The sequence below is a fragment of the Mastomys coucha genome, unplaced genomic scaffold, assembly GCF_008632895.1.
Source record: "Mastomys coucha isolate ucsf_1 unplaced genomic scaffold, UCSF_Mcou_1 pScaffold8, whole genome shotgun sequence".
NCBI classification, from domain to species: domain Eukaryota; kingdom Metazoa; phylum Chordata; class Mammalia; order Rodentia; family Muridae; genus Mastomys; species Mastomys coucha.
Genome location: NW_022196914.1, coordinates 29,220,461 through 29,235,005, shown reverse-complemented (window position 1 = coordinate 29,235,005; position 14,545 = coordinate 29,220,461). Strand labels below are relative to the sequence as shown.

Below are 14,545 nucleotides of genomic sequence, written 5' to 3'. Positions count from 1 at the left end.
TTTTTTTTTTGTAGGGACATCTAGAGTTTTGAGGATTGTAGTTGTTCAGCTAAAAAGATATTGAGCAACATGAACTTGATAAAAGAAGGCTATGTCCATCCTGCACACAGTGGGTAATGTGATGAATTAATACTACCTGTGCACATAGTTTTAATCCACTCTGACTCAAACATTTCCAGGTAAATTGTATAGAAGACACAATGCAGTCTTTTTTTTTTTTTTTTTTTCGAGACAGGGTTTCTCTGTGTAGCCTTGGCTGTGCTGGAACTCACTCTGTAGACCAGGCTGGCCTTGAATTCAGAAATCCACCTGCCTCTGCCTCCCAAGTACTGGGATTAAAGGCATGCGCCACCACAGGCAGGGGGTGATCTTGCTTTGTAATCTGTGTGTGCAGGAGCACCTGATGTCTGTAACTGGGCCCATGGAAGACACAGTGTGTGGATTGTCTTTCTCTGTGTTCGTGGACCTGACTAGTTCGAGCTGTTTGTGTGGTAACTGTTTTTCTCTGTGTTTCTTTGTATCTTGTTCTATGTTCTTGGACTATAGACCATTTACATCTTAAACTGGTATGCAAGTAATGATCAAAGGCTTTTAAAATGAGAATTTGTTGATAAGTTAGGTGCACGATAGTGTTCTTATTAACTGAGAGATGTAGCTAATACAGTTCTGGTGTGCATACTTCAACACCAAAAGTGAAGTTTTCTGTATCCACTTAAGAAACATCTGGGCACGTGTGACCAGGGCAGCAGGCGTGTAAGCGGGCCCTTCGAGTAGGAACACCACGTTTCTAAGGCACCTTGGTGACCCTGCTGTGCAGCATGTGTGCTTGGTGACTTGTCTCCAGATGCAGAGCTTCCTGTATCCTTGGCACAGGCAGGTTCTGAGCTGTAGTTGGAGTAGATTGTGCCTTCTAAAGCGATACCTATTTACAATGAAGTTGCAGTCCCCAGAATTCCAGTCACTTTTCACAGAAGGATTGAAGAGCCTGACAGAATTATTTGCCAAAGAGAATCATGAATTAAGAATAGCAGGAGGGGCAGTGAGGGATTTACTAAATGGGGTGAAGCCTCAAGATGTGGATTTCGCCACCACTGCCACCCCTACTCAGATGAAGGAAATGTTCCAGTCGGCTGGCATTCGAATGATAAACAACAAAGGAGAGAAGCATGGAACTATCACTGCCAGGCTTCATGAAGAAAATTTTGAAGTTACTACACTTCGGGTTGATGTTACCACTGATGGAAGACATGCAGAGGTAGAATTCACAACTGACTGGCAGAAAGATGTAGAACGAAGAGATCTCACTATAAATTCTATGTTTCTAGGTTTTGATGGTACACTGTTTGATTACTTAATGGCTATGCAGATTTAAAAAATAAAATGGTTCGGTTTTTTGGACATGCAAAACAGAGGATTCAGGAAGATTACCTTTGAGTTTTAAGGTATTTCAGGTTTTATGGCAGAATTGTCGACAAACCTGGTGACCATGACCACGAGACTCTAGAAGCAATTGCAGAAAATGCCAAAGGTTTGGCTGGAATATCAGGAGAGAGGATTTGGGTAGAACTGAAGAAAATTCTTACTGGTGACCATGTAAACCATTTCATTCACCTGATCTATGATCTTGAAGTGGCTCCTCACATAGGTTTACCTGCTAATGCAAATTTAGAAGAATTTAATAAGGTCAGTAAAAATGTTGAAGGCTTTTCACCGAAACCAATGACCCTTTTGGCTTCTTTATTCAAAGTACAAGATGATGTCACAAAACTGGATTTGAGATTGAAAATTTCAAAAGAGGAAAAAAACCTGGGTTTACTTATAGTTAAAAACAGGAAAGACTTGGTTAAAGCAACAGATAGTTCATAACCATTGAAACCATATCAAGACTTTGTTATAGATTCTAGGGAACCAGATGCAACTGCCCACGTGTGTGAGCTGCTGAAGTACCAAGGAGAGCATGGTCTTCTCAAGGAGATGCAGCAGTGGTCTGTCCCACCATTCCCTGTGAGTGGACATGACATCAGGAAAGTGGGCATTTCTTCAGGGAAGGAGATTGGGGCCCTGCTACAGCAGTTGCGTGAACAGTGGAAGAAAAGTGGTTACCAAATGGAAAAAGATGAACTACTAAGGTACATAAAGAAGACCTAAAAAATGAGCTCCATATGAAACAGTGGAAAGTCTTGAAGCTTCGTTTAAGACTAAGTGAAGAGTCAACAAAAAAAGTACATAGCCACATTACCCAGGAAACCAGCTGTGCACTGTAGAAGGCCGGCCTATCAGATTCATTACTTATCTGGGGTATAAGTTATGCTTTTTAACCTTTGAATTTTAGATATTATACAGTACTTTGTGTAAAATCCAGGAGGTTGGGAGATATTCTATTGGCTTGAAAATGTTCTTTGATGATTCAAAGGGAAATATACTAGTGTTTACAAAGCCTAGTGAGGCCATGTGTTCATCTTTGGACAGTTGGTTACTTTACCTAGATATCAGTTTCCTTACCTTCTTCATTTATAATTCTAATGAATTCATCAAAGTGTTAGGTTTAATAACATCAGCACATATTCAGAGACCCACCCAATTTTGTTCCTGTGTAGCAGAAGTAGGTGAAGTGTAATGCTTGAAGCATTCATATTATGATTTAAGATGGGATGTCTGTAAACAAAAATTGAGGGGAGAAATATTGTATAGACATGACGGATGTTTCCAGGAAGGATAAACACAAGCCTTCCCTGTGTTGATGTTATTTACTGAGTATATTTTTAGGTACTAGTGGAAATATGGAAAGTGGAACCTCAGAATTCTGAAAGGAAATATGGAAATATATTAAGAGATAGATTAAAAATGTAATAAAGATCTTACCTAAATTAAAAAAAAAAAAAAAGAAACATCTGGTTTCAGTAAGAGTTGTGTGTAGGCTTAGAAGTAATTCTTTTATTTCCCCTAGTAGACAGGGCTTAGTTCCAGTCCTTTTGTTACTGTTATTATAGACAGATCTGAGATATTTAAACCTGTGAGTTTAGGGCCAAATTAACAAATTCATGGCTCTGAGCTTATTGGTAGGGTGATTTTGAGATTCTACTTAAAAATAACTGGGAGTAGTGCACAGACAAAAGTCTAGATCACTTTATATATATAGTTAATTTTCAAAAACAACAAATATCCACAGAATGTGACCTTTAATATTATTTATTCATTTGGCTAGAGACTTGTCTGTTCCTGACAGTATCCCTTTCTCAGACTCAAAGAAGAAATTGAGCATCATTGGGGTTGCTCCAGTTTTGGCGGGACAGCCACTAGGCAAAAAATTGCCTTTTCATCTACAGACAATACAGTTCAAAAAGGACACACAGGCCTAGGACAGCTTATATCTGCTGAGACAGAGTAGACAAGTCCTTAATATTCCTGTTTCTCTTGTCTGTCAGACATTCACGAGCCAGAAGGCTGAAGACCAATGCTCTAACATTTTGAAGTAAGGACTCTCCAGGTATCCAGTAGTTTCTTTCAATTGACAAAATTATTGGAAGCTGTGTTAGGCTTCCCATATATTCTCTACTATTCAGTCATTCCTGAATTTCTGATGGAGTTGAAAGACTACAAAAGTTAGAAGGGATGCAAAACAAGTCGTTAAGGGAATTAGTGCAGGTAGCTGAGAAAGTGTTTTATAACAGAAAAACAGAGAAAGAAAAGGGATGTTGCAGAAGGACTGTGAATGTGGAGAAGGCATAGTGATGGGAATGAACATTTAGAATAAAGGAGACAGAATAAGAGGCTAGGAGCTGAAGAGAGAGAAGAGACAAGAAAGAAGCTAGACAGCCTCGAGAGCCTAGTAAGATAGTGCCTGGCAACAGAAGAGAATTCCTTGCTAAAGACCAGTGTGCATACTGTAAGGAGAAAGGGCATTTGGCAAGATAATGCCCCAAAAGGACAATGATTAAGACCTGTTTATTCTTTAAAGAAAGAGACTTTTGTGCTGCACTAAGAGAAAAATGTTGTTTTAACATAGACCATTCAGGAAGAGTCAAGGACAATTTAGCTAAGATTAGATGGGGTTTAGAACAAAGAAAAAGAGATAGAGCTCAAGGCAAAAGAGGTTTGAAACCTGGTTCAATTCCTCCCCTTGTTTCACAACTTTGGTCTCTACACTTCTAGGACCTCTGATCATATTCCTATTATTGCTTACTTTTGGTCCCTGCATTTTAAATCACTTGGTTGCCTTCATTAGATAGTGTTTCAGTACAGTACAGATTATGATGTTGAGGCCCTGATATCAGGAAGTGAACCAAGATGAGATACAGCAATAAAATGCATAATCTCAGGGATATTTCCAAGAAAGAAGGGGAAATGTAAGAATTGAGCAAACAGGGACACCTCATAAAAATACTGGAAAGCCAGGAATGTCCATTAAGCTTAAAGTCAGGGAGCTTCAAAAGGGTTTACTGAACATCCATCCATCCCCAGGAGATGCCCTAAATGAAGGGAGTAATGCTCAGTTCCAGGAAAGTCCCCAGCAGGGGGTGGATCTCTCTCTGGTTTCTCCTCCTCACCTGGAGCACAAAGGTCAATGGACTCAAAAGACAATGGGCTCCACCAATGCGACATAACCAACTGATGCTGTAAACCTATGTTCTGGAAGGGTATAAAGAGTGTTTGCTTATGTTCCTGGTGGTCACCTTTGCCCCGATTGCAGGATGACCCCAGCATATTGGAACATTATTAAAACTTTTGGTTATTTCATTGATCTCCATCTCTGTGTCTTTGTGAGTGGGATGACATCCTGGATGTAAGACTTGGCTCTCCAAATCTTACAGAGTCACATTGGCAGTTCAGTAACAAACTTTAAACTGTTTCTATGCCTCAGAAAATTGCACACATTTCTAAACAGCAGGGTGTGAAACCATTTTGAGACAGTAACTTCACACATATGTTTCTTTAATATCATTTACTTTCATTTTAATGAAAGTCATCCCATCTGCGTTCCTTACAATAGCTTAGAGACCACCCCAGCAAAAGGCCTAGGCTTTGAACTATATTAGAAATCCCTGTGTCATTACTTAAATCGCTGGCAGGATCTGAGACAGTCTAGCAATAGAAAGTTCTGTTATTCACAAGTGACTGTGAAGATTTTTTTCATAACTTTATAACCTTCAGGTATATATTTTATTGTCATTGTAAAATACTATCCTAAAGAGTTTATGTATTTTAATTGTTACCACTTATTTACCTATTTAACTTGAAAATATGCCATTGTCCTATCTTTTTGTGTTCTGTTTAGTTGTGCTATTATTATAGTTGTTCCCAGCTATCTTATTTTCTGAATTATACTCATTGCCTATAGGTATGGAAATATATTGTAGTTCCTAATTTAAAGTTAATTATATTTGAGTAAACATCATCATTTTTAAGAATTATCTGTATGAAAAATATTACCAAGCTTTTGCTCATATCTTAACCTTTGCTCAACAGAGACAGCACCCAATGATTTTAAGGATTGCAGCAAGATCTTTGATGGTAGCTTACTATTTATTCAACACCAGAGAATTCATACAGGGGAGAAACCCTACAAATGTGAGTAATGTGGTAAGGCCTTTAGTGCTCACTCAACACTTTCTTTACACCAGAGACTTCATACTGGAGAAAAACTCTACAAGTGTGAAGATTTTGGTAAGATGTTCAATACTTGCTCTAAACTTTCTATTCACCAGAGACAGCATACTGGAGACAAACCCTACAAGTGTGAAGAGTGTCATAAAGCCTTTAGTACCAGTTCAACACTCTTTATACACCAGAAAAAGCATACTGGAGACAAACCCTACAAGTGTGAAGAATGTGGCAGATCATTTTACTATCCTTCAATGCTGAAGCAACATCAAAGAATTCATTCTGGAGAGAAACCCTACAAGTGTGAAGAATGTGGCAAAGCATTTTATGAATCTTCATTCCTTAAGAAACATCAAAGTGTTCATTGTGGAGAGAAACTCTACAGGTGTGGCAAGTGTGGAAAACATTTTTCCTATTCTTCAGACTGTAAAATACTTCAAAGAATCCACCTGAAGACAATCCCTATAAGTGTGGGCAATGTGGAAGAGTCTTTTCTAACCTTTCTGCCCTTTCTAAGCACAAGTTTGTTCATTCTAGAGAGAAACCCTACAAGTTTGAAGAATGTGGGAAAGCATTTGCTTCTAAATTTTCCAAGTTTCAGTATAAGTTAGCTCACGGAGAGAAATCTTACCAATGTGATGGATGTGGCCAAATGCATCACTCTATCTCTGACCTAAAAAAACATAAAAGGATTCAGTGTCAAGAGAAACCTTACAAGTGTGAAGTATGTGGAAAAGCCTTTTTTTTTTTTAACTACTCCTTTTCTGACTCAGCACAAAATAGTTCACACTGGAGAGAAATGACACAAGTGTGAGGAGTGTGACAAAAAGTTTGCCTATCCTTCAAAGCTAAAGAGACATGAAAGAATTCACACTGGGGAGAAATCCAGTATGTGGAGTGTGTGGTAAAATCTTTTGAACTCATGCAGAACTTTCTGTACAAAAGAGATCTCATACTGGAGAGAAACCACATAAATGTGAGGAATGTGAAAAAACCTTTTGTTTGCCCTCATACCTTCCTCTGCACAAAGTATGCCACACTGATGAGAAATCTTACAAGTGTGAAAAATGTGGCAAAAGGTTTTTCTCTACTTTAGACCTTAAAAAACACCAGATAGGGGCTGGAGAGATGGCTCAGCAGTTAAGAGCACTGACTGCTCTTCCAGAGGTCCTGAGTTCAATTCCCAGCAACCACATGGTGGCTCACAACCATCCATAACGAGATCTGATGCCCTCTTCTGGTGTGTCTGAAGACAGCTACAGTGTACTTACATATAATAAATAAAATAAATCTTTAAAAAAAAAAAAACACCAGATAATTCATACTGGAGACAAACCATACAAGTGTTAAGAATGTCACAAAGCCTTTCATAATCAATCAGCCCTTAATACACACAAGACAGTTCACACAGGAGAGAAAATTTATACATGTCAAGAATGTGGCAAAGTCTTTACTTATTCTTCAGACCTTAAAAGACATTGAAATATTCATTCTGAAGCCAGTCCACACAAGTGTGAGGAATGCAGCAAAGCCTTTGTTAATCTTTATAGCCTTACTTGACACAAGGCCATCCACACTGGAGAGAAATTCTACAAATGTCATAAAAAGTTTACACTTCTTTAGCCTTTAAATTTTTACACATTGTTAGTGTTTAAAAAACATCAAATGATTCATTCTGAAAACAACCTCTCTCAGTGTATGGAGTGAGATAAGGTTTTTGTTAAGAATTCAGATCTTATCCAATTCAAATGAATCCATACTTCAGACTATTTATTCAATTATTTTGGAATGTCCACACAAACATCTAACTTCCACCAAGCACAAATGCTGAGAGTGTCACCAGAGAACAGTGGAGACTTCTCTTAACTGCAACCTCCACACAAATGTGTTCAACCAATATACTTGAATATTGTATGGATTGATGAATTTCTTTCTTTTATAAATATAAATGTTCATTAAAATGTTACCATGTCATAATTTGGTCCCTTGGGTGTCCTGAATATGAAGTCTGAGCCATGGTATAGTTACTATTGTTCTTCCCAGTGGAGTCACCCAAGCTCCTTTAATATCTCTCCTAGGCATGTAAGAACCTCCAAAAACTCAAATTTCTTACCAAGGTGGACTGTAGTGAATGATCTACACTGGTGCCAACCTGAGGTAAATGGGCATTAGTGTTTGTCTCCCCAGGAAATGTCGACAAAACACATTGTCAGTTATGTTTGGTTCCAGAAGAAAGAATCTATTTCATATAGTTTTATAACTGATTCTTAAATGAATACAACCATCATGTTAGAAACAAAGAACCATATTGAAATAAGGACCCAAGCCACATGTGCTAACTCAGCAGAATGATGCATTTGAACAGTGAACACTTGATCATCAAGTATGAAGCACTGTAGGTGCAGTTTTTACCCTATTATGGATATGTACCCTAAAAAGTCATCTCGTTCTTGAGTTTACTATGTTACTGTAAACTGTTAAAAGAAGGGCAATTGAAACCTAAAAGTTAATAATTGTTATAACTTATAATTTGTTATAAGTTATAAATGACTAAATGTCTCTTATGTGTCCAAAATTATATTTTTAGTTATGCTAAGTACAAATGAAATTTGTTTACAAGGACAGGATGGGAAGGATAGGACAATTTATATCTCTCATTTTGTATATTTCTATTAAAGTGTATACTAACACATCAAAACAAATTTAAACTTAGCTTGTTTAATATGAAATAATATCCACATTCATGTGTACATAATTTTAAAAATTATTAAAAAAAATTCTTGAATAAAAGGTTTAAATTTACATACCTTTGCATGGGAAGACTTCCCTAGGCTCAAAGAGTATCAATTACCCTGATGGGACAAAGACCCTATAAGAGTAAATTGCATGCTAGCCACATTACAGGATAAGGATAGATAGGGAAAGATTTTCAGGAATTCTGCTGCTCCTGTCTCTGTTGTATGAGCCATGGTTTTGGCTTTTCTTTTTCTTTTTGTTTTTTGTTTGTTTGTTTGTTTTAAAACCCACCTGTTCTATAAACAAGATGAATTTCTCCTCATGTCCCATGGACATGGCAGTGGGATGGATTCACTTGTCCAGTGGAGGAATCTGTATCCACAGCCTTAATTTCTCAAGTGTCAGAGAGGCGAATACCAATTAGTCTGCCTTCAGTGTCTCCCTTTGTAACATAGCAGGATGCTGGGAATATTTAACTAACCTGCCACCTCGGTTTGATTTACATCATAGTTCAATTGGCCTTGCCTTTCCCCTGACTTTCAAATTTTTCTGTCCCCAGCAAAGCTACATTCAGAATCAATGCCTGATTCTGTAAGGAGTCCCAAGAAAAGTTTTAAGTAACATAAGACAGAGTCAGCTAAGAGGCCAGTCAGCATAGCAGCATAACTATGGGCACTCATTTAGATTCCAAACTACAGGTGCCATTTTGTGGATCCACCATGTACAGATGAAAAGACAGCATTGCCTGAGGAGTAAGAGATCTGGGCTGTGAAAGTCCAGCCTGACCAGCTCAGAATCACTTTCCAGAGAAAATGGAACCTGCTGTTCAACTCCCTTTGCCAGCCTGGCAGCCAACTGTGAAGCTATTGTGCAGAAAGAGCTAGGGTTTTTTGTTGTTGTTGTTGTTGTTGTTTTTGTGTGTGTGTGTGTGTGTGTGTGTGTGTGTGTTTAATGGCCAATATGTGGCTATCAAGGCACCTCAAAGATTAGGTTTGCTCTGTATTTGAGTCAATGATTTTTTCCTTTTTGGAGTCTCTGTAGATGTAATTATCATTTTATATCTGGTACAGAAAAGGATATTTCCCTACAAGTAAAAAGATAAACAGTTTCTTCTCTAAGGAAGTCTTATTCTGAGGTACAGCTTGTGTAGAAAGTGTCTCTTATGAATACCTCAATGTGAATAGTACACTAGAGACACATACTCTCAGGAGTAAGTTGTATAGCACAGACACACACTCTCAAATGGCGTTTCTCTTCTCTTTCCTTCTTCCTCCCCCATTTCCCCCCTCCTCTTCTTCTTCCTCTTCGTTCTTCTCTCTCTCCCTCTCTCTCTGTTTTATTTTGAGACAGAAGTTTTCTGTGTAGACCTGGCTGTCCTAGAACTCACTCTGTAGACCAGGCTGGCCTCAAACAGAGTGATCTGCCTGGCTCTGCCTCCCAAGTGCTGGGATTAAAGGTGCATATGACTACTACCTGACTATATCTTGTTTATTTAAAAAAAACATAAAGAAATCATGTGTCAAAATTAAGAAGAACCCAAAACTATGTAACTCCTAAATTTCTGTATAGTTAGAATGGAAACTGAGGAGTTCCCATCAGATTTTATGCTGTCACTTTTTTTTTCATTTTTTTCATTTTTTATTAGATATTTTCTTTATTTTCATGTAAATTTCTCCTTTCCCAGTTTCCCCTCCAAAAAACAAAGAAGCAAACAAAAACAACAAAAACAAATCCCTGTTGCCTCCCCCCTCCTCATGCCTGCCACCCCACCCTCTCCCACTTATTGGCCCTGGCAGTCCCCTACACTGGGGTACAGAACTTTCACAGGGCCGAGCTCCTCTCCTCCTATTGATGATCAAATTGCAATCCTCTACTATACACATGCTGCCAGAAAAATCAGACCCACCATGTGCAGTCCTTGGTTGGTGGTTGAGACCCTGGGAGCTCTAAGGGTACTAGTTTGTTCATATTGTTGTTCGTCCTAAGGAGCTGCAAACCCCTCAGCTCCATTGGTCCTTTCTCTAACTCCTTCACTGGGGACTCTGTACTCAGATCAGTAGATGTCTGTGAGCCTCTACATCTGTATTAGTCATGCTTTCACTTTTGAATGTATATTTATTTATGAACTCACATACCACCAGAAGTCAAAATCTATGACCAAGTTAGAAACATAAAAACCAATTGTCTTTCACAACCCATTTCTACCCTACCTCATCTAATATTTATCATTTACCCTCTTTTCTACATGAAATATGTAACCATATGTAAATTTGCTCACATGTGTACATATATTATTGTCTAAGTTACATATTGGGGAGAACATAAAATTTTCTCTTTCTGATATTGTGAGTCCTCAATTAGTATACATTACAAGTCCTTCAATAGTCCTGTAAATTTTGTAATTACATGTTTTTAGCCCTAAAAGGGGTTCGTATCATATTTGTTAGCATTCTCCACAGTCACAGAATTTATGGGATGAATCTCTATCTGTAAAAGGAATTTATTAGACTAACAAGCTACAGTCTGACTAGCTCAATAATGGCTGGCTGTGAATGGAAAATCCAAGAATCTAGAAGTTGTTCAGACCTACAAAGCTGGATGTCTCAGCTGTTCTTCTGTATAATCTATAATTCAAGGAATGGATGTGTTAGCAAAGTGGGGACAAACAGACAAAGAATGAATGAACCCTCCCTACTTCTATTGTCCTTATATATAGGCTTCTAGCAAAAGATAAGGCACAGACTAAAGGAATGCATGAAGATCTGGATTAAAGGCATGTGTCCATCCAGATAAAAAGTATGTATCAGCTCAACTCTGTTGCAGGATGTTTGATCACACTGAGACCCCTGAGATTGTTATTTACAGGAAAAACCTGTTTCAAGTTGTTGTGTTGTTCAATCATAGCACATACCTTTAACTCAAGAACCTACTGCACCATATCATGATGAAACTGAAGAGAGGCAGCCCAAGGTTGTTAGAAAACCAACCTTAGTCTATCCAGTTAGTATACCAGAACTACCAGCTGACATTAGACTGCTCCAAGCTTATGAAAAAGTTCATGGAAATCCCATAGACATATTAGACCTGAGGAGATTCAAGAAAGTGGTCCTTTCACATGGTATACACTCCCCATATTTGAAGCATGTACTAAATTCATGGGCCACTCAGAACTGAATTATCCCCTAAGACTGGAAAGATTTGGTAACAGCAATATTGGAAGCTGGTCCTCATTTACAATGGCAAATGTGGTGGAAAGAGGAAGCTAGAGCCATAGAATGACAAAGTAGAGCTAGAGATATTAATATTTCCCAGGAACAGTATCTAGGTGAAGGTCAATATGCTCAGTTACTAAGGCAGCTTGAATTTCATGATTGCACTTTGACACTATGTTGTTTAGCGGTTTAAATGCTTGTGACAAGATTGAATAGTCAAGAAAGGTCTGAGTCATTTACAAAAATTAAACAAGGCCCAAAAGATGCCTTCACTGATTTTTTGCAAGAATTGACTTTAGCTGTAAATGGAATAATATCAGATTCAGATCTCAGAAAAATACTAATCACTGAAATGATTTTGAAAATGCTAATTTAGAATGCAAATGGTGATTAAACCTTTAAAGGCAAGAACAGTATCAGTAGATGGATTGATTAGAAATATGGCTGATATTGGATCTCACGTTTATGATGCTACTCTGATAGGAAAAGTAATTTCTAAAATCTTTAAGAAAAGTCAAAATGTCAGATGTTTATTTGTGGTGCACTAGGGCATTTGAAAAAGGAGTATATGTAAGTCTTCCTAGAAACAAGGTGTTTTTCTAGATATAAATCAAAAAGAAGGCTCCAGTCTTCATGAGTATACAGAATGTGTGGCAAAGGGTGGAACTAGACTAATGGATGCATATCAAAAAGGCATAGGCAAGGTACACTTTGCCATCAAGAAACGCTCCAAGGAACTTCTCCTAGGTCCCCAATATCAAGTTTAATTAACTTGTTCCCTTCAGCATTGGAGAAACTTAACAACAGATCAATTAAAAGATTTAATGTCTGTTAATAGCAAGAGTGCTCTGGATATAATCAAGGTCAGAACAGCTTCAGTAGATAAGCAAAAATTCAGGCGAGGTCAAAAGACAAGTATTTTTGCAAAATGAACAGAGACAAAAGCTAAAAAATACAAATAAATAGCATTGGAATTGAAGACATGCTAGCAGATGTAACAATAATTTCACTAAAATCTCTCCATACAGATTGGCCTGTTCAGAAGATAAATATTCAGTTTCTAGGGATTGGAACTTTATCTTAGGTACAACAGAGTGCAAGATGGAAAATGGGTTGAATATATAGTTTATTATGTGTAGCTTTTCACTACCACATCTGTGCTACCAGCCCCTTCCCATGTTGCCTTGAATCCACTCGTAAGTACAGTAGTTCCTGCTTGGCACAATTGCTAGGCACTACTATCTCCTGCCTGGGAAACTTACCCTTATCATTACTCTTAGCTCTACTCTTCCTACCTGCCCTAACGTTAGGTGATCAGTTGAATCTAGTCGCTGCTAAACCTCTCTGACCACCTTCCTGTAGGAGTGGCCACATAACCTACAGCTCCTCCCAAGGCCTCACATGGTTGCCTGGCTCTTCTCTCTCCAAAGCATGGTGAACTCTGTCTTTCCTTGCATCTCCCTTTTCTCCCAGGGACCCAGAAATCCCGCCTGTACCTTCTGCACAGCAATTGGTTCATGGCTCTCTTCACTGACAGTTCAAGAACAGTCATAGACTGTCCAGGATGTTCATAAGCAGGAAACGACAGCTATTGCTCCTTCAAAGGTACCAACTGTCCTACTTTAAAAATGGTTAACTGACAAAAGTATGGTTGGAACAATGGCCTTTGACATCGGAAAAATTACAGGTGCTAGGACAGCTGGTACAGGAGCATCTAAATGCTCAACATATTGAAGAATCAACCAGTCCTTAGGATTCTCCTATATTTGTCATTAAAAAGAAATTTGTTACCAGCAAAGGTTTGAAGAAAGATTTTTGTATTGATTGTTCTTTTATATCAAACAACTTCTATAATACGTATTTTTATTGATATAATATTTTATAAATCTTAAGGAATATGATAAAAAAAGATATTGTAGGTATTGAAGGGAAGTCTCTGGGAGGAGAAGTGGTACAAAAGGGAAACAAGAATGTGATTCAATTCTATTTAATTAAAAAATGTTTTTAAATGTTAAAAAAAGATACAGAAAGATTTTTGTACTACTTTGCAGCAATCCAAGGAAAGTGTAAGAAAATATCTTATTTGTTCTTTGCATAACAAAACTCTATTCCTGGCAAGAAGTAATTCAATAGGTAGCTAAAAAATGAAATTAGCAATTAGATGTGTTTCAGTTTGCAGAGTTTGGAACATTAAATATGTGCCTTAATCTAATATTTATCATTATACAGATGATTTCTTCCTAGCTGATTCAGATGAAGTCACCCTAAAAAGAATTTTTGATGAAGTAAAGTAAATTTTGTCTTGTTGGAGTTACAAATTGCTTGTGAAAAAATAAAATAAGAGGTCTATCAGTTATAGATATATAACTGGATATAAGATAGGTTTATAAGAATTCAGCCAGAAAACATACAAATCAGGAGAGAGCAATTACTGACACTTATTGACTTTCAAAAACAAGTTGGGAGGTATAAAATTGGCTAGGCCACAAAATTGGATTAACTACTCAAGAGATAAGTTATTTCAAACCTTATAAATTATAAGGGCTTAAGTAGTCAGGAAAATTATCAGCTGAAAAAGAATTAGCTCTGGTAGAAAAGAAATTACAGGATGCACATGTGGATCTCTTGGATCTGAAGCTGGATTGTATTTTTAGTTATTTTGCATTCTACTCATTCTTCCACAAGAACGCTTATGTAGAGAGAAGATAATATCTTAGAATGGATATTTATAGCACACAGAATAAAAAATTAAAGGCCTATGTAGAAAAGGTTTTGGAATTTATCCTAAAATGAAAAGTGAGACTTTGTCAATTAGCAGGAATAGATTTAGTTGAAATTGTGGTACCTTTTTCTAATGCTGAAATTGCCTAATTCCAGGCAGAAAATGAACATTGGCGGAGATCTTGCAGTAATTTTTTGGGAGAGATAAACAACAAACATCCCATAAGTAAGAGACTTGAGTTTATTAAAAAGAACTAATTGGATTCTCCCTTATA

The 14,545-nt window shown here is 37.5% G+C and overlaps 2 protein-coding genes and 2 pseudogenes across 4 annotated transcripts in view; all 4 read left to right on the top strand.

The window, feature by feature from the left end:
* The window catches only part of LOC116083957 (zinc finger protein 58-like), a 153,646-nt gene that overhangs the window by 22,086 nt on the left and 117,015 nt on the right, over nucleotides 1-14,545 (top strand). The window lies entirely within an intron of this gene.
* Nucleotides 1-14,545, top strand: part of LOC116083958 (zinc finger protein 58-like) — a 149,805-nt gene that overhangs the window by 88,676 nt on the left and 46,584 nt on the right. The gene's annotated exons all lie outside the window — the stretch shown is intronic.
* On the top strand, nucleotides 818-2,186 carry LOC116083959 (annotated as a pseudogene).
* LOC116083873 overlaps nucleotides 2,450-14,545 on the top strand; it is a 29,690-nt pseudogene continuing 17,594 nt past the window's right edge.